The sequence below is a fragment of the Alnus glutinosa genome, chromosome 10 (genome assembly GCF_958979055.1).
Source record: "Alnus glutinosa chromosome 10, dhAlnGlut1.1, whole genome shotgun sequence".
Lineage (NCBI taxonomy): Eukaryota > Viridiplantae > Streptophyta > Magnoliopsida > Fagales > Betulaceae > Alnus > Alnus glutinosa.
Window position 1 is genome coordinate 144547 of NC_084895.1, and position 23146 is coordinate 167692.

General features: G+C 36.8%; 1 protein-coding gene across 4 annotated transcripts in view; it reads left to right on the plus strand.

The window, feature by feature from the left end:
* The window catches only part of LOC133880437 (FT-interacting protein 3-like), a 56903-nt gene that overhangs the window by 10930 nt on the left and 22827 nt on the right, over positions 1–23146 (plus strand). For 2 of the 4 annotated variants that reach the window (XR_009902285.1, XM_062319383.1), the window contains exon 3: positions 4365–4398. The exons of 1 other annotated variant lie outside the window; for it this stretch is intronic. The gene's annotated coding sequence lies outside the window, so the exon portion shown is untranslated. Of the gene's footprint in view, positions 1–4364; positions 4399–4501; positions 4632–23146 lie in introns of those variants that run through there. One more of the 4 variants, XR_009902287.1, reaches the window with a different exon arrangement.

The following is a 23146-nucleotide window of genomic DNA, read 5'->3' on the forward strand; positions in this document are numbered from 1 at the left end:
CGATAGGTTACTTTATGCCGATTGAACAGTTACTTTTCTCTCCAACTTGCATGGTACTTTCACATAACTATTCGAATGGTTTAACCATTGATTGGACGGTAGGATTTGCTGACTCATTGTAATACCCTAAACACAAATTAGGATTAAGCACTTAAGCATGCTCTAATTATAACTTAAGGATGCTAGGATTGGTTCTCAATTTGTAAAGTGTGAGATTATGGACTTTTAAGAGTTCTTGTGAAGCCCGAATGTTCGAGTGAGACATCAAACACTCGATGACGAACATTCGAGTTGGATCTCGAACAATCGAGTGGAAACTAGAACATTTGAAGTTGGATAGTCAATGTTCGATAGTACAGCCGAACATTGGACTATAGCTCTATACTAGAACGTTCGATAGTACAGCCGAACGTTCCACTATAGCTCTAGACTAGAACGTTTGATAGTGCAGCCGAGCATTCGCTTAAAACCTTAAGACCATATGTCCGATAATACACCAAACGTTCGATGACTGACAATATTGAAAAATAACACCTCAGTTTTATCCTCTGTGATTCTAACCTATAAGTACCCCCACCCTTGCTCCTTCACCCTATTTCTGCCCCTTAAATCAATTTATTCCTAGAGTGAGAGAGAGCGAGAAAGAGAGAAAGAGTGATTTGGAGAGACAAGGAGCTCTCTTAGTCCTTTGTTCTTCAAATGAGGTAAATTTCCTAGCCTAACTTGTTTTTATTAGTGTTATTAGGTTGTAATCTTACTTCTTATATATTGTTTAGTTATTTTTTGTAGCATAGCTTGAGTTTTGAATCCCTAGCTAGGTTTTGGTTTTAATACAAAATTAGAGATGGATTAGTAGCTTAATGATGTTGGACGTATAATGTTCTAAATGTGAGTGTTATTGTGGTTTAGGACTATGTTACAAATCATATAAGGACCTTAGGTCGTGTCGGAATGAAGTCTGGAAGGGAATTTTGGTTTAGAATGGGTTTTTGCTTAGAACCGAACGTTTGACCTCTCCTGGCCGAGTGTTCAAAATCGAGGCAAAACGTTCAACCCCTTCCGGCCGAACGTTCGATAGAAGACAGTAAGCCTCTTTTGAATAGTTTAGGGCTTAAGGGTCTTCTTAGCTCAAGGTTAGAGGCTAATGTTAGCTCTTCTTACCGATTTGGAGGTTGGAGAGTATTTGGAAGATTCCCAGGTGGAAACCTACTACTCAAGTGAGTAAAACTCACACGGATACTTGTGTAAGATAATTATTTTGGAAAATGTTGTCTAAGTTTAATGACATAACCAGGCCTTTAGATGGACTAATTAACATTTCCTCTCTCTTTTTTTTTTTTTTGTTTTAATAGTATTAATATGTAAAAGTAATATATATATATATATATATATATATATATATATATATATATATATATATATATATATATATATATATATATATATATATATATATATATATTATCGTTTTGATGACTCTGGTTCTTTGCTACGACAATTGCAGATGCTGTATGTATGCATTTATACACGTATATATGCGTCTATATATGAATACATCATTATACATGTAATGTCATGTATGCATACATTGGAATCTGTAGTCTACCCGAAGTAGTCGGTGCATGTATTAGACTTTGTTGAGCTTTTCTAAGTTGTTTAATGTTAAATTACATGTGCTCTCAGTTTGTTACGGTTCGTAATTTTAAAAAGTATGACTAAAGAATAGCAATTTAGGTTTTAGGTTTTTAATTAATGAAACTTTTGAAATAAATTTTCAAAATTTTAATTTTGGTTTAATTTTGGAGAGAGGATTTTTGCAGAATTACGGGAGGGCCAAAAATAAGAGAATCTTGAGAGAGATTTGAGTGAAATTTTAAGAGGGAATTAAATTTTTTATTAGGTGGATTTGGTTAATACAATTCCATATTTACATTTGCCAATATCTTTTATAATTCTAAAATTTTAATTTAATATAAACAAATATTTGAAATCAATAATACATTGTATTTACTTTCAAAATGATAATAATAATAATACATTGTATTTATTTTTACGGAATCAACAATAATTTAATTTGGTTAATGTGAGTTTTACGGAATGTAGAAATGTTTTTAATGACATTAAAGAATACGGTTTTAATTTTGGGACTTTAATTCATGCAAATAAAGAATAGAGATTTAGGTTTTAGGTTTTTAATTAATGACATTTTTTAAATAAATTTTCAAAATTTTAATTTTGGTTCAATTTTCAAATGGTATGTGACTTTTGGAGGGAGGATTTTCTCAAAATTAAAGGAGGGCCAAAAATAGGAGAATTTTGAGAGAGATTTGAGTGAAATTTTAAGAGAGAATTTTTTTTAATTTTTATTTGATGGATTTGGTTAGTACAATTCTCATATTTACATTTTCCAAGATCCTTTATAATTTTAAGATTTCAATTTAATATCAACAAATATATATTTGAAATTAATAATACGTTGTATTTACTTTAAAAAAAAAAAACATTGTATTGATTTTTATGGAATCAACAATAATTAAATTTGATTAATGTGATTTTTCCGGAATGTAGGAATATTTTTAATGCCATTAAAAATAAGGTTTTAATTTTGGGACTTAATTCATGCGATTAAAGAATAGGGATTTAGATTTTTAACTAATGCAATTTTTGAAATAAATTTTCAAAATTTTATTTTTGGTTCAATTTTCAAATGGTCTGTGACTTTTAGATGAAGGATTTTTGCAAAATTAAGGGAGGTCCAAAAATAGGAGAATTTTGAGAGAGATTTGAGTGAAATTTTAAGAGGGAAAATGATGGATTTACAACACCACCACAACAATTACACAACACCCCCTCACATGGGGGTGGGACCTAGTGTGTGGAGCTCACCCCCATGTGAGGTGGTGTTGTGCAATTGTTGTACCGGTGAAGTGTAGGAATCAAACCCCTTTTAAGAGACAATTAAATTTTTATTAGGTGAATTTGGTCGATACAATTCCATATTTGCATTTGCCAATATAAAACATGTGCTTTTCCCTCTCATTCTTCTCTCTCTTTATAGCCAAAAACCTCTTTCCAGGACCTACATGATATATTTTGAGACCTTATGCAAGAAGTTTATGTGAGCTATTTTATTTAAAATTAAATATAAAATTCTACTTCTTTTCTGTTTTTTTTTTTTGTTTTTTTTTGTTTTTTTTTGTTTTTTGTTTTTTTTTTTTTTTTCAGTTTTTCATATATCCTTAAGCATATTTTCTAGTAGACATTTATAACTAAAAGTGTTTACAAATTAAAACACGATTTATAATATATTGACTATAATAAAATAAATTAAAAAAATAGAACGATAAAACCTGATTTGTTAAAGTTCGTATTCTCTTTAATCTTTATGGTAGGACTATTTAACACTAACACTTTTAATTTGCACAAGGAAAGGCAAATTACTGTAAAAATATTTCCTAAAACCGAATAAAAAAATTAATGCAATTGATTGATTGAGTTTTTGGGTACTAACCCTCTTTTCTTTTCTTTTTTATCACCGATCAGAAACGGAATGATTTTAAGGACTTGAATAGTAAGTTATAGGGAAAAAACGAAAATGAAGAAGAAGAGAGAAATTCAAATTCGAATAAGATTGACTTAAATAGGAAAATTGAGATATATATATATATAATAAAGAGTAGAATTTGAAATGAAAACTTAATTAGAGACTTTCCATCTTCTTACTTCTTAGCATTTATTTATTTATTTCATTTTATATTGATTCTTGAATGTTGGACTTTAAGTAACGTTGTGGACAGTTGGAGTTAATATTAAGTCTTATTTTTTGAACGAGACTTTCTATCTTTTTACTTCTTAGCATTTATTTATTTATTTTTCATTCTATATTTTTTTTTTCGTTGACATTCATTCACTTCCATTCACGTACAATTACAGATGGCTCTACTAGCGTGCCAAATTTCAACGTTGGGACAGTTGGACTTAATTAATTTTTTTTTTTAACGAGGCTTTCCATCTTCTTACTTTTTAGCATTTATTTAATTTAATTTATTTTTTATTTTTTATTTCTATATTGATTCTTAAACTTTGGTAAAAGGTGTAAGGCCTTCAATTTTTTATTTTTTAGAAATAAATCTTCATTTATTTTGGGCTCTGCATTATATTAATGCATTTATTAATTTTATTTTTACCATATTTTGGGACTTATTAAAGTGTATTGATGGGAATTAAAACCTTTTTTTTAAAAAAAAAAAAACAATAATTTTTTATTAATATTTTTTATTAGAGGCCTTAGCCAGCCGCCTAATTCGCCTAAGGCTTCAATCTGCCCTGACTCTCTCTCTCTCTCTGTCTATACGTGCTTATAGGTCGTCATCATTCATGAGCTTCGTTCAATTCAGTGTTAGTGCCCCTCTCTCTCCCTCTCTCTCTCTCTATATATATATATAATTATTAATATATTATCATTTTGATGAGTTTGGTTCTTTGCTACGACAATTGCTGATGCTGTATGTATGCATTTATGCACGTATATATGCGTCTATGAATACATGTAGGCGTACATTGCAATCTGTAGTCTACCCGAAGTACGTAATTAATTGGTGAATGTATTAGACTTTGTTGATCGAGCTTTTGTAAGTTGTTTAATGTTAAATTGCATGTGCTCTCTCACTTATTTTACTAATAAAGTTGAGGTCATGCTTTTTCTCTCTTTTCATTTATTTTTTTTTCCTAAGCAAGTTGAGGTCTTGCTTGAATGCCCATTTTTATTGATTTGTAATCTCCATTGCTTGGCATATATATGATGATGTTTGGTTTATGATTTTTAGTTATATATTTTTATGCCACGTCCATGCATGATGATCATATATATATATATATATAGATAATGTTCCTTGGTCCCCATCACTCCTTTTTCTTGCTATTTTTTTTTTTAATACACTACATGTTTTTTAAACATTCTTGTAGGTCTTTTGATGTAAATTAAGGTAGTATATATCTGGGTCGCTATTAATTTTCTCAATCCTATGATTGGCACTTTGCTTGTATGATTGAATACTAAAATAATCTTAATAGCTTTCATAAATCTATTTTTGAATATTTTTCTTCCTCTACGTTTTCTTAATAACCAAATGGAGTGTATGTTTGGCAGTGCCAGAAGAGAGTTTTGGTTTGTGATAGAATTTTCTATGTGGTTAATTCCCCTATAGGTTACAATGTCAATTTATTCTAATTAAGAAGTTACAAGTATGCCATGTTGTTTTTGCTTGGAACTCAGATAAGATGAAAAAAATAAAATAAAATATATATATATGCCCAATAATGCAACAAATTAATCATTTATATATGTCATCAGATTTTTCGTACTGATTAGTTTGTTGTCAAATGAATAGAGAATAAGAGTGCTGGATAATCTTTTTTTTTTCTTCAATAATTTGATTAATTAATATACAAGTTATATTGTATATATTTTACTATTTGGAAGTTTAGTAGTTATGGTTCATAGCATGCAGTACAAACTCCGTATGGGGCTCACTCGATCTTGTAGCTGTCAACAATTAGGGATAAAATCTTGTTTTCTTATTCTTCCATTTGATTGAATACTCTTTAAATAGAGTTACATTTGTCTTACTTTTAGTCTATACGCAATTTATGCCTATAATTACGCCTGTAATCACGGCATGTCTATGTCCTAGATTTTCCTGTCTTCTACTTTTGACTCTTTACAACTCACGCTTGTCTTTTACTTTTGACTTTACAACTCACGCCAACACTCCCCCTCAAGTTGGAGCATATAGATCTTTCATGCACAACTTGTTAAGTGAGTTGTAAAACTCTTTACTTGATACCGCCTTAGTGAGGATATCTGCTAATTGATCTTCAGACTTCACAAATGGGAAGCAGATTATCTTCTCTTCCAAGTTTTCTTTGATGAAGTGTCGATCCACTTCAATATGCTTTGTACGGTCATGTTGGACTGGATCGTGAGATATTGCAATGGCAGATTTATTGTCGCAGAAAAGCTCCATTTCTGAAGTAGGATTAAATCCAAGTTCAGTAAGAAGCCTCCTGATCCACAGTAGCTCACACAATCCCTTCACCATTCCACGAAATTCGGCCTCAGCACTAGAAAGTGCTACTACTTTTTGTTTCTTGCTTCTCCAAGTGACTAGGTTTCCGCCTACAAACATAAAATAACCTGAGGTAGATCTTCTGTCTGAGATACTTCCAGCCCAATCTGCATCTGTATAGCCCTTAATTTTCAAATGGCTATTCCTCGAGAACATTAGTCCCTTTCCTGGTGACCCCTTCAAGTATCTTAGTATCCAGATTACTGCATCCATGTGATCTTCACTAGGATTATGCATAAATTGACTGACTACACTCACGGCATAAGCAATGTCAGGACGAGTATGTGTGTAACGCCCCGCCTTTTACAAAAAAGGCGTAAGTGAAAATTTCAATTTTCACGTGACATTACTACATAATCAGAGTATAAACTGGCAGCGGAAAATATAATTTATCTAATAGTCTTGGATTAAATAACACATTAGAGCCTTTAGAATAAATACCTCTAGATTCTCATTAGAAAATACTTGTAACAATTACAAGGAAATAGGTGTCCATAATGACACGAAAGCATACATATAAATTACTAGTAAGCTTGTCAACATAAAACGCTATAAACATAAAAGACTACAAACAAAATATAAACATGCATCCTTAGCTAGTACCTCTCTTGAGCTTTAATCTTTCGTGCCTGCATAATTGCCTAAACCGCCCATATATAAATATATGGGTCAGTCAACTGCTTTCAATAATAAAAGATTGCTGATTTATTTAAATCTATGCGATGCAACAAAATGCAGTGCAACAATATGATGACAATCTGAAATCCTTATCTTTGCTACGGCCATTCACTGAGGATCCTTTTCTTTAAGGCCATCAGTTCCTGGGTTGTCTATCCCTCTCAGAGTACCAAACCCACCTACTAAGGGTTGTCTATCTCTCACAGGGTTTCAAATCCCACTATGGATGTCTATCTCACGCAGAGTCTCAATCCATCCTCACAGAGTTTCAAACCCACCTGCTGGGTTGTCTGTCACTCTCTCGCGGTTTCCTATCTGTTTCTATGCCCTAAAACTAAAACATGGCCTAATACAAACAATATGCTACAAACAAGATGCATAATTATTAAATAAAGCAGGAAATCAAACATTAATGAAAGCTCTACTTGTATCACCCTGAGTGAGTAAGGAATACTCACAGTTCTTTTGTACTGTTTTTCAGTTCGTCATCTGCATAATTATAAATGCATATACACATAAAGTGTTATTCATCATCATTCAGAAATATTACCTATTATATTCACAATGACACAATTATTGTTTTACTTGGAAAATCGTTTATATTATGATTATTAGTTTATCTCATTTCCTATAAAACAATCTATATTTAATAGCTTAGATTATCAATTTTTATCAACACTTATATAATTATATCACAATTATGTATTTTTCCATTTACATAAATATTATAATAATATTTCTTAATAGACATCATTATAAGTAATTATTATATTTAATATAACTTTGCTCTTTATTTTTAAAATGACAGAATAATCATATATATGTATGTAAAAAGCATAGTATAGTACTTGATATGTATATATATATATACATGCATATGTACTGAATATATTTATATAAATATAAATATAAATATATATATATATATATATATATATATATATATATATATATATATATATATATATATATATAGTATAATAAGCTATTTATATATATGTACTGATTATATATTTTTTCAAAATATAATATACATAAATATGTTATAATAAAAATATTCAATTCTATTTTTACTAAATCACTTAATATTATAATTTAAGAATTACTCATAAAATAATATTATGCAAATATATATTTTCTAAATTGACTAAACTCACAAAACACATTCAGAGAACCCACAAAACACACTCCCACACAATGATCATAATTTCAAAGTACCCATAATCATATTTTAAATAAACACTAAAATACCTAGTTAATTAGCCCAGTCAGAATCCATTCTCTGACACTCCTTCAATCATATCCCCTAAACGAAGTCGTTTTCATCCTTGTCTGAGTTATAGGATCCGAACCCACCAGCTTTCTTCAGCTCCACACTCACACAGTGTTCACAAAGTGCAAGCTTGCAACTTGCCAGCCCCTCTCTTTATTGCTCGTGGCTTTACCCAGTACTCCAACCTCGCGGCCCCACTGTGCTCGGCAGCAAATGGGTCTTCACCATCCTCTACTCTCTTCTCGGCAGGTCTGTTAGTTTTCCTTCTTCCATGCCTTCCGATGCGCCACTCAGATCTCGATTTCTCTACAATCGATTGGGAAATGTTCTAGACTCTACTGGACACCACCCTAGCAATCGGACACTAAACGGTCACTGGGTCTGGTTATGCTTGCTAAGGTTCGGCTGCATGGATTCAAGTCCACGGATTGGTTGGGTCATGGTGGATCACGCATGGGTTCGAGCCATTGCAGGAAATCTGGGTCACGCGTCTTGGGTTCTCGGGGTTGCTGCGGGTTCACGGCTGGTTCTGGGTTCACGGGGGTGCCATGGGTCCACTGGGTCGGCTTGGCTGGGTAGTGGTGCTGGGCTGGCTCACGGGTTGATGGTGGCTGGAATCTGCCGAGGGCCGGGCTGCATGGATTCCAGTGGGTCATGCATGGGCTCATGCACGGGTCTAAGGTCCTGGTTCGTTGGTTTCGAGCTTACGGCAATACTGGGTTCAGCGTTATGGGTCAGCTGGGTCTCGGTGGTTCAGCTACAAGCTTGCTGAGATCGCCGAGCAAGGAGGTTTGGATCATGGTTCGTGTTTCCTGGGCTAAAGGCGTTCGACTCGGCTGGGTCACGGTGTTCCAGCCACGGTTGTACACAGATCTTCCTGGCTTCGATGAGGTTAGATCATGGTTTATGGTTCCGAGCTTCAGATTTGGTGGGTTTCGGTAATTGGATTGCTGCCGAGGTTTGCATGGGATGATTGGGTTGAGCTGGGTGCTACTGGTCACAGTCCACGGGTTCAAGCATGTTCTGGGTTTCAGCCTGCTACGGGTTCAGTTGGTTTGGTGGGTTACGGTCTGAGAGAAGAAGAAGAAAGAACAGAAAAAGGAGAAGGAGAAAGAAAATAAGGAAAAGAGGAGGAGAAACTGATTACCTTCTCTGCTGGTCTCTTTTTCTGTCGGTCTTAAAAAGAAGCAAGAAGGATTAAAGAAAGAAGGAATAAAGAGAGAGGGAATAAAGAAAGAGGGAAAGAAAAGAAGGAATAAATTAAGAGGAAGCAGTGCGCCAATATGCTGCAGAAATTATATAACAAATATAATGGAATCAGGTTGGTGAAGTGGTCTTATTTTAAGCAAAGTGCGGGCGACGGCTGAAGAAGAAAAATGTTAAAAACCAGAGTGAAGGGTTTTAATATACTAAGTGGGAAAACCGGAATAATATGCGGTTGTTGAAAATATTTATAAAACAACTAAAATAATTATTTTTATTCTTTAACGTATTTAAAATATGTCTTAAAATCTGGGGCGTTACAATGTGAGAGGTATATTAGTTTCCCAACTAACCTTTGGTATCTTCCTTTGTCCGTTGGAGTTTGGTCTGGATACTCTCCAAGTCGATGATTCTGAACAATTGGAGTATCTGCTGGCTTGCACTCCAACATCCCTACTTCTGATAATACATCCAGTACATATTTCATTTGGGAAAGGAATATTCCTTCCTTAGACCTTGCGACTTCGATTCCCAGAAAATACTTAAGCCCTCCCAGATTTTTTATTTCAAAATCAGTGGCCAGTTCCTCCTGTAGTCTTAATATCTCTTCTTCATCGTCACCTGTAATAATCATGTCATCCACATAGACTATGTCACGCCCCCATTTAGGAAAATAAGGGAAACGCGAACTAAAAGATAAATAAATAAGTAAATAAAGACAAAGAGTTTCTAAACACAAGTAGTATTACTATTTATACCAACTATGATAGCAGTATCAAAATTCTACACTGGGGCTCGAAGTTATTTACAGCTCAAAAGTGAAGTGGTAAAGCAAAAGCTAGCAATCTACATTGCTAGAAAAACCACTACATAAGTTAAAAGACTGAAATTAGTACAGTTTTCATTAACAAAATAAAACTGTACTATCATGATCTATCAGCTCTACAGTCTTTGTCCACAAAGGAGATCCCAGGTGCCAAACTGCTACTATTTACAGGAATCTACATCCTCTACTAGTCCACTGTACAATAAGTCCAAGTTGCCCATGGATGGGGCCAGATCTGGGGGTCACTGACCACCAGGAGTCCTACAGGCACTCCTCCCCTCAATACTATAATGTACACCTTCATCTGAAAATGGTTATAAGGGAAAGGGGTGAGTTCGACAACTCAGTAAGGAAATATCAACACCAAGAAAATAAAACATGCTATAAAATCATTATTTATGCATAATGACAAAATATCATAATGAGCAATTAAACAGAATTTGTAAGTATAATTAACAGAACTTAAAAATAGATGAACAAGAAATATGAATAATGGCATGAATAATTAAATCAATTCTTTTTTATTTCCTATTTTATCCTTTAACTGTGGTTTAACCCTTTATAGACTCTACACCGCCAGTTACCGTGAGCGGCGCACGTTGGCTTTGTCCAAAGGACCTATAGACTCAGCCTGTCGTCACAGGGGAGAGTCACCGGGTTGGGGATCTTCCCTAGGTGAAGGCCAACCCCGGCCGGTAGCACACACCGTATTTTGGTATGCTTGCCTTGCTACCCTATATGGTACCGATCCTAACTGTAGTAGTGCCTCGGGATTTAAATAATTACTGCACAGTTTTCTGTAATACTGAAGGCTCTACTATAACTGTATACTATGCTTTAAAACTGTAAGAGCCGTTTTTATAACTATAGTCATGTGCAGACTTTTAAACTTTAGATTCTCTTTTTTTCATTCAAAACTATGTAAATCATAAACTTTAGAATTCTCTGTAATCATATCTTTGAAATGCTCTTATCACAACTTTGAAATACTCTTATGCATAATTTCATAATTTAAAAATGCTCTTAATCACAATTGTAAAAATGCATAAAATAGCATGAACGAAACATATTAGAAATAACAACTTGGCATTTAAAATTTCACATAATAATGCTTTGTAAAATTCCCCAACATTTTTCTTTATTTCAAAAGATTTATAGTAAAATCTTGTTGGGGGATTTTTAGGTGTTGTATCCCCTTACCTTGATAGCCCTTTTCGTCAGAGTTGCTTTTACCTAAATAAAATGCAAAGGTAAAATTTTATTTAGAGGATATTCCGAAGTTTAGGTAGCCGTTTATAACAGATAACAATAAACTTTAAAATCTAAATTAAAGCTTATAATTACTCTATCATTTTATTTATACTAAATTTAAAGCCTACTGATCCAGCTAATTAAAAATAACCACTTTAAATCAGCCCATCAATAATAACAATTGAACTAGACCAATCATCCAAAAACTATCAAAACAGAATTTCTCCCGTTCACCACATCAAACCACAGAAAATCAAGACCCCAAGAAAACCACCATCCAATCAGTTCCAACCTCCATGGAACCCAACCAAAACTTTAAACAACAGCACACACACAAGCTCTAATATGCAAATCCAAAACAAGAAATCATCTAAAATTGGTTGCTACCCAAATCCATACGGTTCAACCACCAAAACTCACACCCCACTTCACGGCACACCCACCCCTGCTCAACCAAGACAGAATTTTCCCACAACATCAACCGGTTTACCCAAGAAATCAACTCCCTAAATTGAACCAAAATCAACCCAAAAAAACAAAAGCTCAAGAAATTTAACTTACCCATGGAAAAAAAATGGGTTTTCTAAGACATGGGTGCCGGAAAACATCACCGGAAAAAGGCACCAGGAGACGTCGCCGGCGCGGGACCGTGGCCTGCCGGTCCGGCGGCGTCGTCCGCCCAGTCCGGTGGCCCACCCACCGGCTGGGTCTCCCTCCTTTCTCCCCTGCCTCTCACGGTCAACACCCATTTCTCCCTCACTCACTCTTCTCGTCTCCCTCTCTGATTTTGTAAAGAGAAAAACATGCAGAGAAGAAGAAGAAAAGAGGAAGGAAAAGAAGAAGAAAAAAGAAGAAGCAAAAGAAACAGAGGCGGAAGTGGAAAGAAGAAGGAGAAGAAGAAGAAGAAAGAAAAGAAGAAGAGAGAAAAAGAAAGAAAGAAAGAAAAAACAAAAGCTGCAGGTACCGCACGTTTATAGAAGAAGAGAAAACAAAATAAAGAATAAAATACAAAAAGTAATATACACATGCCAAGATTAAGAAAGGACTAAAGAGCAAAACGTAATGTACTGAAACTGAAGACATTACCTGCTGGTTTTTGCTCTGATTTTGCAACCTTTCTCAGTTCAGTGAAGAGGTGATGAAGAAGAAGTAAGAGTCAAGGGTATATATAACTTAGATAAGTTGCGAACGTGGGACGGTGGGAGATAAGGATTAAACAGAAAAAGAAAGCTTGCAGATCCCAGCATTCACGGACAACCATAGATAATATGAAAAAATCTCATGCTAATGTATATCTCATGCTAAACAGAAATAACACACGTCCATCTGACTGTTTTTCTTTTTCTTTTTTTTTTCTTTTTTTTTTTTCTCAACTAATTATCAAATCTTAAAATATTTTAACAATTATTATTATTATTATCAGGGTGTTATAGACTATTAATATCGTTACCTTCTTTCCATTATGCTTTATGAACAGTGTATGATCTGAGTTGCTTTGCTTGAACCCATATTCCCGCATTGCCAAGCTGAATCGCCCAAACCACGCTCGTGGTGATTGTTTTAGACCATATAGAGCCCGTTGTAGTTTACACACAACTTTGACATCCGTGGAGGCTGTGTATCCCGGGGGAAGGTCCATGTAGACTTCTTCTTCAAGTTTGCCGTGTAAGAATGCATTTTTTACGTCAAATTGATGTAGTGGCCAATCAAGGTTAGCTGCAAGAGATAATAAAATCCTTACAGTGCTGAGCTTCGCTACTGGTGAGAAGGTTTCTTGATAATCAACCCCATACGTTTGTGTATAGCCTTTTGCCACCAATCTTGCTTTATATCTCTCCACTGATCCATCTGCCTTGTGTTTGATGGAAAATACCCATTTGCATCCTACTGTTTTCTTCCCTTCAGGTAGTGGAACGAGAGTCCATGTGTCATTTTTAAGGAGTGCCTCCATTTCTTCCTTTATTGCCTGTGTCCATTTTGGATCAGACAAGGTTTCCTGAATTCCAGCTGGAACTTGGATTGAGGAAAGTACGTGCACAAATCCTCTGAGAGTTTCAGGTAATCTCTTGGTTGACATATAGTTGGCAATTGGATACCTTGATCTTCGCTCTTCATCATCAAGGGAGTATCTTTTCGGTGGCTGGCCACGGTTTGTCCTGAAAGGTAGAACATATCCAGCAGAGGGATTCAGGTTACTGTTATCTAAATGTGTGTCAAGTGTGCTTACCTCAGGAATATTCTCAGGAGAAGAGCTTGTGGGTACTGTGGAAGAGGGGGGGCTTGCAGTGTCCTGTTCTGACCCTGAGTGTGCTTCTTCTTCTTCACCATGTGGTTCTTCTCTCATCACTGTATTGCTATTTGGCCAGTCAAAACGCGTCCAATTCTGTTCTTGATCATAGCATCGATACCCCTTCTGATGCGTAGCGTAACCTAAGGAGAGACATTTGAGGGCACAGGGGTCCAACTTAGTTCGTTGGTTCTTGTGAAGGTGTACGTAAGCCACACACCCAAATACTCGGGGAGGGAGCATAAGGATCGTGGGTAGGGAGACATGGGACGCCAAGACCTGGAGTGGGGTCTGAAATTGCAGGACTTTGGAGGGAAGTCTGTTAAGTAGGTAAACAGCGGTGGATACTGCATCGGGCCAATATCGAGTTGGCACATGATTTCCATGGAGTAGGGCTCGGGCAGTCTCAAGAATGTAACGGTTCTTTCGCTCAGCTACACCATTTTGCTGTGGTGTCTGAGGACACGACGTCTCATGAATAAGTCCATGGTGGTCAAAATAGGCGGGGAAGCGCTGATTAACAAATTCACCGCCATTGTCAGAGCGAATGACTCGGAGTTTGGCAGAGAATTGAGTTTGGATCATTGCATGGAATGATTGAAAAACAGAGAACACCTCATCTTTATTTTTCACCAAGTAAAGCCATGTCATGCGGGTACAATCATCAACAAAGAGGACGAACCAACGAATTCCCGAGACAATAGAAACCGGGGAAGGACCCTGATGTGTTTTAAAAATAGTACTCGCAAGTGCACGAATCGTTTTGCAATATAGTGTTATGCAAGTGCGAGGTCGATCCCACGGGGAATTGTGTTGCGAAAATTAATCTCTATTCAAACTAATCCTACTTTAACCTAGTTCCAAATTTAGGGGTTTTTTGATAAAAGAAAACATGAACAAAAATAATGAAGATAAAGGGGTCTAGGGTTTTGGAATCCACACTCACCAAATCACAATAACCTAATCTCATGCTCATCACATATATTTTGAGGTTGTCACATACAAATCTTAGGTATGCTCTACATTGCTTCAAAAATCATTTGAAACATTCAATGATTCCGTTCATAGCACAAATCACAAAGAGTACCAATTGAAATCAAAACATCCAATGTATCATTCAATCACAATGGATATCATCATTCAAACCGATAAAACAATGTATTAGTCGAACGACGCACAATGAATATCCAATGTTTTGATAGATCAAACACCAAGCAACCAATTTTAATGAGACTTATTCCACATCATCACTTGTATCCGGAAACCACAAGAGATATCAAAACATCATCTCATAAAAATCGAAGTAGAACAATGAGAAATCAAACCCATAAACTCAAATAGCATGAACAAGCAAGAAACTCGGTTTCTCTTCAATGGTGAGGTTTCATCCTCAACCCCAAACGAAAATATTAGCTACACATGATAAAATAACTACAACTTAAAACATTAAATTAAAAGCATAAAAATCAAAAAGTTGCAAAAGGAAAGAAATAAGCTACAAGAAGAAGAGAAGCAAGAAGTTATGTACAAAGAGGCTCATGCCTCCTCTCCCTCTCTCTGATTTTCAGCCTTGGTCTCCTTTTATAGCCAAGTAGTTTGTGTGGAATGGGTGAGTGGGTGTATGAGTGGAGAGATGAGTGATGAGTGTTGGGCCAGTGGCTCCCAAACCAAATGGTCTTAGGGCACTAGATGTAGAAACATCCCTAAGGGCTTAATTACTCAAGTCAAAAAGGCTACGAAGCCAAACTAGCCATACAATTAACCAAATTGAAATTCTCACCTTTTGACGCAAACACTCAATGCTTAGTGAGGCAAGAGACCCGGTTACTCAGTGAAAAACTCAAAATGATCTTTTTTTTTTTTTTTTTTTTTTTTAAATATATATATATCTTGCAAGCCAAGGTTATTTATCAATAAGTCATCCAACCACTCTCAAAATACACAATTAAGCACAAATTCATACCCCACAAATTACATGCTAACGTGCTCGTGATAGTTCAAATCAAGTGAAATCTTACTAGCCCAAAAATAAGTCAAAAGACTCAGATTCCTAAAGACATGATGTGTTCAAAAACTTAAGCAAGCCGATGAAATGCAAACCACAGCTATGGCTTAACTCAAACTTGACAACATAATTTTTTTTTTTTTTTATCAAAACATCTTAAGAACAAAAAGACAACTAAAAATAACTTAAAACAATTAGAAAAATTAAACAAACACACAAATGGAAACTTAAACAAACAGAAAATTTAAACAAACAAACAAATGAAATAAACAAACAATTAGAAAAATTAAACAAACACACAAATGGAAACTTAAACAAACAGAAAATTTAAACAAACAAACAAATGAAATAAACAAACAAACAAATGGACAGAGTGCTTTTCCATACCCCCAAACTTGAATTACACATTGTCCGCAATGTGTAGTGTAGAAATACATTACCAGAAATACGGAAACATCGAGGTGTGAAAGGTCAAGGCGTCCCCCAAACTTAAACACCAAAACACCTGTCAACAAAAACTAACAGCAACATTTCTCATAGACACAAACATCAAAATGTTAGTTGCTGTCAGAAACGAAAATAAAATGAAAAGAAATAAAAATGAAAGAAATCAACTGTACAAAAAGGTAAGAGAAAATTTACAGCGCCTTCCCCGATCATGTGGATGTCCAACCAATCCCTTCCACCCTTTCTTCTTTAGAATCTGATATCCCTCTGGAAGAATGTGTCGCCTTCTCAGGTGGCCAACTTGCTTGCTTCGAAGGATCTTCGTAGCGCCATTTTTTTTATTTATTTATTTTTATTACAGTCCATAAAAATAAAAATAAAAATAAAAATAAAAATAAAAATAAAAATAAAAATAAAAATAAAAATATAATTATTGTCTTACAAAACGAAGTACTTCTAAGAAAACATAAACTTGCGAATCGGACCTTTCCTGCAACATCCCCAGAGTATTCGGTATGCTTATACCTGACTAAGTTTCTGGGCGGAAAACCCTGAGGTTTTGGACTACACGCAAGAGGTCCTGGTGTTGTTCTTGCAGACGATTGGTATTCTGTTCCAACTCAGCATACCTCTTTTCCAAGTCTTTCGCATACGAATCTACCACCTTCTTCATCTTTTTATTTTCTTGCTGTAGGACCCGATTCCTACGCCTAAAGTCCATGTACATTCGCTGCAAAGCCAAAGTTTGAGCTTTTAGCGCTTGGACTTCATTCCCTCGAACTTGCAGACGTCGAGCCATGTTTGTAACTGAAGAAGCACTCTGAATACTGAAAGCCAAAGAGTCATTGATGGCTTGAGCATCAGTCCTATCCGCCAACAACTTATCATCTCGAGGAGTTATGATGCCTTGAGCCACGGATGCAGCTGCTGCATCATTCAGCATTACAGAGTCATTGGTCATGAGAGGACCTTTTTGCGTTAAGAATAATGGACGCCAAATTTCGGGTTGTACTACTGGCGTAGTATTCAGATCAAGATTATTTTGGGAAGAGGAAGAAGCCATTTTTCTGGAAAACTTAGGAAACGATGATATCCCTCAAAGAATCTGAAGGAGAGAAAGATAGAAATGAAGCGGTGATTCGAAATATTTGAAGGGAAGGAAAGAGAACTTAATCAGTGGGCGAGACGCGGTCTAATCAACGTCATTCTGAGCGCAGCCTCCACTATCACTAGTAGACAGCCGCCCACGAATCACGAGTTCTCTTCTTTCTGAGCACAGCCTCCACTATCACTAGTAGACAGCCGCCCTCGAATCACGAGTTCTCTTCTTTTTCAAGTTTTCACCCTTTTCACCTTCTCGAATTCCGAATTTACCCAATGACTTTTTCGGATTCATCGCCGCACTTTCCGCAACTAGCAGTCTTAGAGGGGCATCCCGAGAATGAGCTGGATGAGCGTTCCGAGAAAGGGATGGAGATATTACGATTCACTGTCGGCACCACTTGCACCGTCCCCTCTCAAATTTTCTCTATAAATTCACTCGTCTTCTCTCTTGCAAAGCACACCTATGAGCTCTCTACTCTTCACACTTCGAGAGCCAAATCTTTCTTCTAATCTGAACTCATCATCGCTTCCTGGAAGGGAAGATGTAGTTCATAACCAATTTCAAAGTTGGAAAAAAATGCAGCATCACAACCAGATTCACAAACAACGAAGCAAGATTATTCTTGATCATACTATCCAGAAGCAAGATTATTCTTGATCATGCAAGACCTTCTCTTCCGTCTTGTCAACCTGGACGCTCCTCACATCTATCCTCAATCCGGTGATGGCGATCTATGACAGAAGAGAGAGAGCACTACGATATGAGTACCGCACTCATATCCTTTCCGGATTGCTTGCCTCGCCTTCTTTGCTTTCTTCACATTCCCCACCTTCCTCTCCTTCGAGGCTTCCATGTTCTCATTTAGCAAGCTTTCCATGGTTCATGTGGGTTGAAACTGTAAGGGTAGTTGGTTGGAGCAAGTGTCCTACCACTAGGTGAAACATGTTGTACAGAAGAATCACAATAATTATCAAAATAAGAATCCATGCTTCACTTACACCCTATAGCAAGAAGTTATCCCACCATTGAAAAATTAAAAATAAACTAACAAACAAAAACAGACAACAAAATAAGGTAAAACAGAAACAAAATATTTAACAAAAATAATTAAAAAAAACAACTGTGCAAAAAGGTAAAAGAAAATTTACAGCGCCTTCCCCGATCATGTGGATGTCCAACCAATCCCTTCCACCATTTCTTCTTAAAGAATTGATGTCCCTCGAGAGAAATGTTTCGCCATCTTATGTAGCTAACTTGCTTGCTTCGAAGGATCTTTGTAGGACGATGGTTCCTAGATTTGCGCGGTTGTGTGCATAGATCCTTGACAGTTTTGGCATAAGATGGCTCTTTGAGACATGTAAGAATTAAAGCTTGGGGCTCATGAAATGTCTCAAGAGGGATGGTGATGAAAGAATGAGCTTCAGTACTCATTTCCTTGTCATTGGGTGTATTTGGATTTGGCGGGGGCGCTGCTTGCTCAAGGTGCTCCTCCTTTTCTTCCTCATTGTTACCCACAATTTCCTCATTCTCAAACATGGTGATGGTAGGGACATGCTCATGACAAGAATGACTAGCATCATCCTCATCAATCATGTAGTGCCCTGCAACCATCGACTGACTCTGAAGCTCTTCTTCCTCTATTCTGATGACTTCAGCAACCAGATATTCAAGCTTTCCTTCTATCCTGGCAATCGCCTGAGTGTTTTCCGTAGTAGCATTCTTCACGTCACTAATAGCCTGGCCTGTGAGCTCCATGAAGACCTTAAGAGTGTCTTCCAAAGTGGACTGTGAAGAAGGGGCTGGATAAACGTAGGATGAAGGATGGGAAGATTGGAACTGTGGATAATCAGGATAGTGCAGTTCCTGAAATTGGGGAGCACAATTTCCCATGGCTTGAGTTTGCCATGAGAAATCAGGATGGTCGCTCCAGTCTGGGTTGTAAAAATTGGAATTTGAATTGAACCCCGGGCTGGAGGAGTTTGTGTTCATTTGCTCATATGAAAAATTATAGAATTGTCCCCAAGAGGGACAACTACTAGAACTATGATAAGGATCAGAGCAATATGAACATGGTTCATGTGGGTTGAAACTGTAAGGGTAGTTGGTTGGAGCAAGTGTCCTACCACTAGGTGAAACATGTTGTGCAGAAGAATCACAATAATTATCAAAATAAGAAGCCATGCTTCACTTACACCCTATAGCAAGAAGATATCCCACCAAAGATATGAACCAAATTTTTTTTTTTTTTTTAAAGAAATTGCAAGTGGGGCAGACAGAATTTTCTAAGAACCCAGGTTCGTTCCCAGGAAAGTGAGGGGGGTCACACCGGACACACTTAAATCCCAAGACTTTCCTAACCAGAACTTGCCTCGACACTTAGATAGCGCCGTAAGATCACACTTTGCGAAATATACTTTTTTTTTTTTTTTTGAAGATTAAAAGAAAAAAAAATAGCACAAACAAAATAAATAAATAAAAAAAATTGAAGACTAACACGAATGCATAAAACAACCAACGACACCAGAAAGGCAAGAATTAAAACTTACAAATTTGGACCAAAAAATAATTTTTTTTTTGGCAAGAATTTCTGCTACTGAACTATTCCAGGTAACACCTCCAGTGTTGGTTCGATCGATCGACTTCGTAAAATTCCGCACAACCTGAAATAACAATAAAACAGAAAACCTTGCTTTTTTTTTTTTTTTTTTTTGGGGGTTAGACAATAAAACAAAAACAAATAAAAATAAAAAGAAACAAAAATTGGAAGAAGAAAAAGAAAACAAAAATCTACCTAAACTAGTAGAAAAATAAAATCAATTCAAACAAAAATCAACTTCCACAAACAAAACAATTCCCCGGCAACGGCGCCAAAAACTTGATGTGTTTTAAAAATAGTACTCGCAAGTGCACGAATCGTTTTGCAATATAGTGTTATGCAAGTGCGAGGTCGATCCCACGGGGAATTGTGTTGCGAAAATTCATCTCTATTCAAACTAATCCTACTTTAACCTAGTTCCAAATTTAGGGGTTTTTTGATAAAAGAAAACATGAACAAAAATAATGAAGATAAAGGGGTCTAGGGTTTTGGAATCCACACTCACCAAATCACAATAACCTAATCTCATGCTCATCACATATATTTTGAGGTTGTCACATACAAATCTTAGGTATGCTCTACATTGCTTCAAAAATCATTTGAAACATTCAATGATTCTGTTCATAGCACAAATCACAAAGAGTACCAATTGAAATCAAAACATCCAATGTATCATTCAATCACAATGGATATCATCATTCAAACCGATAAAATAATGTATTAGTCGAACGACGCACAATGAATATCCAATGTTTTGATAGATCAAACACCAAGCAACCAATTTTAATGAGACTTATTCCACATCATCACTTGTATCCGGAAACCACAAGAGATATCAAAACATCATCTCATAAAAATCGAAGTAAAACAATGAGAAATCAAACCCATAAACTCAAATAGCATGAACAAGCAAGAAACTCGGTTTCTCTTCAATGGTGAGGTTTCATCCTCAACCCCAAACGAAAATATTAGCTACACATGATAGAATAACTACAACTTAAAACATTAAATTAAAAGCATAAAAATCAAAGAGTTGCAAAAGGAAAGAAATAAGCTACAAGAAGAAGAGAAGCAAGAAGTTATGTACAAAGAGGCTCATGCCTCCTCTCTCCTCTTGATTTTCAGCCTTGGTCTCCTTTTATAGCCAAGTGGTTTGTGTGGAATGGGTGAGTGGGTGTATGAGTGGAGAGATGAGTGATGAGTGTTTTATGGAATGAGTGGTGAGTGTTTTATGGAATGAGTGGTGAGTGTTTTATGGAATGATGTTGAGTGGAAAAAAAAGTGATTAAGTGGCTGAGAATGTGGAGAAAAACGTGTATTGGCTCTAGCTTTGGGGAGACAAGGGATGAAGCAAAAGAAAAATAATAAGAGAGATGGTTCCGGATTTTCGGGATGATCCGACGACTGAAATTCAAACAGCCATATCTTTTTCCACGCATTTCCAAATTGGCTGAAACTTGTTGCGTTGGAAAGCTGACATCTTGAAATTCAATTTAGATTTAAGAAACTCCCAAAAAGGATATATTTTGGTCCTGTTATGATCAGTCTAAATGTAGCAGTCTGCTGCATCCGAATTTCCTTGTATTTTGCTTGAATTGTATCATTTCTCTCTTATTGTCCTACAAAATATAAAAACACTAAAACTAACCAAAGCATTAGAAAATAACAAAGCTAAAGGTTTAACTAATGTAAATTAAGGGGTCCAAATACACAATATTTGGTACTCATCAGACCCCATACATCAGAGTAAACAAGTGTAAACGGGACAGTACTTTTATTCAAACTTGGCAAATAAGAAGTACGATGACTTTTGGCTATAATGCAAGTAGAGCATTTTAATTCAGATACCACTACATTATTGAAAAGTTCAGGAAATACATGTTTCAGATAGCCAAAATTTGGATGCCCCAAACGTTGATGCCATAACCGGATTTGTCGTTCCCGTCCATCACTGCGTACATGACAAACATGACCCGTGCTTACGTCATCCACATAATATAGGCCCCCCCTTTTAGTACCACGCCCAATTATCTCCTTGGTGAGAATATCCTGAAGAAGACAAAAATGAGAGTAGATTAGAACCACACAATTTAGTTCTTCAGTAACTTGGTCAATAGACAGTAACTTATGTGATAGTGATGGAATAAGTAGTGTATGAGATAGTTGGAGAGATGGGGACAAGGACACGGTGCCAGCCCCTGTAACTGGGGAGACCACCCCATTAGCATTTTCAACACAAGTGCGTCGTGGGGTAGATCTCGTAGTAAAATCTGTTGCATCAAAAGTCATATGATCGGTGGCTGCTGAGTCAAGAAGCCAAGTATCGCGGTTACCATCACTGGAGGATGTGGCAAAACCAGAGCCAATTTTACCTATATTTGAGTCTGGGTCCACATTCAGGGGGTTGACTTGAGGTACTAGAGACAGATGAGGCTCAGCTGACATGGCAGCCATGGCAGCCACAGTCCCGGTATTTGTTTCTGCACCCCCAAGAATCTTTTTCTTCTTTACCTGCAAATCATGCCACCAGTCAGGATACCCATTCTTTTTAAAACAAGTAGCAATCGTGTGGTTCGGCTTTCCACAGTGGGAGCATTTAGTCCCATCCGGGACATTTGCGGAATTGCGTGACCTAGAGGTCACGAGAGGCTTGCTCGGGTTTGGGCTGGAAGTCGCACCACGACCGGAACCCACGCAATGGGTCGGCTGCAATCGCAGCCCCTTGGTGGCCAGAACCGCACCAGAGGTGGTGTGAGGTTCGTCCGGGCTCATGACAGCTTGCCGGAGAGACTCCCGACGGACCAGGGCGTAGGCTTGCTCGATGGAGGGGAAGGGTCGCATTTGGAGCACATCACTCCGGATGTGGTCAAGTCGATCGTCGATCCCGTCGAGGAAGGTGTAGACTCGGTCCTCCTGGAGCATGGAGTTGTAGTGGTGGATGTCGGCAGGGCACTCCATCGGATTCGGCCGCCGGAAATTGATCTCGCGCCAGAGACCTTGCAGATCGGTGTAGAACTTCTCAAGGGAGCCGCCGGCTTGTTTCAGACGAGTAACCCGTCGCCGGAGGTCGTAGACCTGAGAGGTATCACTTCCATCAAAAAATGTTGTAGCAATCGCGTCCCAAACTGCTTTAGCAGTGGGAAATCGGATGAAATTTCCGATGAGCGTCGGGTCCATAGAGTTGATCAGCCATCCTTTGACAATGGCGTTATCGGTTTGCCATTTTCGAAAGGATGGGTCTGTCGTCGGCGGTGGTGGATAGTCACCGTTGATAAATCCCAATTTGTCTTTGCCGGAGATATACATCTCGACAATTTGGGACCAAAGGCCATAGTTGGAACTGTCCA